The sequence below is a fragment of the Papaver somniferum genome, unplaced genomic scaffold (assembly GCF_003573695.1).
Source record: "Papaver somniferum cultivar HN1 unplaced genomic scaffold, ASM357369v1 unplaced-scaffold_126, whole genome shotgun sequence".
NCBI lineage: Eukaryota > Viridiplantae > Streptophyta > Magnoliopsida > Ranunculales > Papaveraceae > Papaver > Papaver somniferum.
Window position 1 is genome coordinate 46,138 of NW_020621714.1, and position 3,074 is coordinate 49,211.

Sequence of the window (3,074 nt, forward strand, 5' to 3'; positions counted from 1 at the left end):
AATTTAGTCTCAGAAATCAATTTCCAACTTATAAAGAAATGTGTAGACTTTTTTGAGTTAACGTATAAATGCATCATCCTGTGGCTTGTTTTTGGTTACCGCCTGAGGCTAATGAATTACAAATTTGTTGTGATGGAGCGGCGAGAGGTAACCCAGGCGTTGCGGGTGCAGGTCTAGTAGCTAGGGATGAGCATTGTTCAGTTCTTGGTGCTATGAGTATTGGGCTGGGAGTCACGACGAATTATTTAGCAGAATTGTACGGCATTATTGTTGGTTTTTAGTGGGCTATGCAATGGGGTTTTTCTTGTATTTGTATACGGTCTGATTCTATGGGAGTTGTTGAAGCTTTCAAGAATGACTCAATTCCTTGGTTTGCAAGGAATAGATGGATTATGATCTGTAGAAACTATACGTCTATACGTTTCATTCACACTTTTAGAGAGGTGAATTTTTCAGCTGATGCAATGGCAAAGCGGGGTTGTTTATTGAGTAATGAAGTGGGAGTACATTACAATGGGAAACCTCCTTTCTTAATTTCTGTTGAACATCCTAATGTTGCTTATTTTCGGTTCAAAAAGTTTCAAGTTTTTGGGGTTGCTGTAACCTCTTTTCTTGTAAACTATTTCTTGTAAATTTTGTTATCTATTAATACAAATTTTTGACTTATCAAAAAATAGTATATAAAATTCAACATTTTTATGAACTCTTTGTTTTTGTGTTTGCTTTGTCTTTCTATTTGATTCAAGATAGATGAAATTTGTTAGGATTTGGATTAATTCAGCATGGGCTTTCAAATTTCTTCTATTGTGAAATTTGACTTCCTTCATATTTTCTTGAATCAACGTACATAGAAATGCAATTTTTACTAAACGTACTGCCTTAGAACATATTAATTGTAATTACAATACATTTTTCAAACTTTTTCTGTTAAGGATGAGTTTATCTAGTTTACAATTGAGTCTCAGAAATCAATTTCCGACTTATAACGAAGTGTGTAGACTTTTTTGAGTTAACGTATATTAAATTCAACATTTTTATGAACTCTTTATTTTTGTGTTGGATTTGTCTTTCTATTTGATTCAAGATAGATGAAATTTGTTAGGATTTGGATTAATTCCGCATGGCCTTTCAAATTTCTTCTATTGTGAAATTAGACTTCCTTCATATTTTCTTGAATCAACGTACATAGAAATGCAATTTTTACTAGACGTGTTGCCTTAGAACATATTAATTGTAATTACAATACATTTTTCAAACTTTTTCTGTTAAGGATGAGTTTATCTAGTTTACAATTGAGTCTCAGAAATCAATTTCCGACTTATAACGAAGTGTGTAGACTCTTTTGAGTTAACGTATATTAAATTCAACATTTTTATGAACTCTTTCTTTTTGTGTTGGCTTTGACTTTCTATTTGATTCAAGATAGATGAAATTTGTTAGGATTTGGATTAATTCCGCATGGCCTTTCAAATTTCTTCTATTCTGAAATTCGACTTCCTTCATATTTTCTTGAATCAACGTAAATAGAAATGCAATTTTTACTAGACGTGTTGCCTTAGAACATATTAATTGTAATTACAATACATTTTTCAAACTTTTTCTGTTAAGGATGAGTTTATCTAGTTTACAATTGAGTCTCAGAAATCAATTTCCGACTTATAACGAAGTGTGTAGACTCTTTTGAGTTAACGTATATTAAATTCAACATTTTTATGAACTCTTTCTTTTTGTGTTGGCTTTGTCTTTCTATTTGATTCAAGATAGATGAAATTTCTTAGGATTTGGATTAATTCTGCATGGCCTTTCAAATTTCTTCTATTGTGAAATTTCACTTCCTTCATATTTTCTTGAATCAACGTACATAGAAATGCAATTTTTACTAGACGTGTTGCCTTAGAACATATTAATTGTAATTACAATACATTTTTCAAACTTTTTCTGTTAAGGATGAGTTTATCTAGTTTACAATTGAGTCTCAGAAATCAATTTCCGACTTATAACGAAGTGTGTAGACTTTTTTGAGTTAATGTATATTAAATTCAACATTTTTATGAACTCTTTCTTTTTGTGTTGGCTTTGTCTTTCTATTTGATTCAAGATAGATGAAATTTGTTAGGATTTGGATTAATTATGCACGGTCTTTCAAATTTCTTCTATTGTGAAATTTGACTTCCTTCATTTTTTCTTGAATCAACATACATTTAAATGCAATTTTTATTAGACGTATTGCCTTGGAACATATTAATTGTAATTACAATACATTTTTCAAACTTTTTCTGTTAAAGATGAGTTTATCTTGTTTACAATTTAGTCTCAGAAATCAATTTCCGACTTATAACGAAATGTGTAGACTTTTTTGAGTTAACGTATATAAAATTCAACATTTTTATGAACTCTTTCTTTTTTGTGTTGGCTTTGTCTTTCTATATCATTCAAGATAGATGGAATTTGTTAGGATTTGGATTAGTTCTGCATGGTCTTTCATCCTTCTTCTATTGTGAAATTTGACTTCCTTCATATTTTCTTGAATCAACGTACATAGAAATGCAATTTTAATAGACGTATTGCCTTAGAACATGTTAATTGTAATTACAATACATTTTTCAAACTTTTTTTGTTAAAGATGAGTTTATCTAATTTATAATTTAGTCTCAGAAATCAATTTCCAACTTATAACGAAGTGTGTAGACTTTTTTGAGTTAACGTATATAAAATTCAACATTTTTATGAACTCTTTCTTTTTGTGTTGGATTTGTCTTTCTATTTGATTCAAGATAGATGAAATTTGTTAGGATTTGGATTAGTTATGCATGGTCTTTCATCCTTCTTCTATTGTGAAATTTGACTTCCTTCATATATTCTTGAATCAATGTACATAGAAATGCAATTTTTACTAGACGTATTGCCTTAGAACATATTAATTGTAATTACAATACATTTTTCATACTTTGTTTTGTTAAATATGAGTTTATCTAGTTTACAATTTAGTCTCAGAAATCAATTTCCGTCTTATAACGAAATGTGAAGACTTTTTTGAGTTAACGTATATAAAATTCAACATTTTTATGAACTCT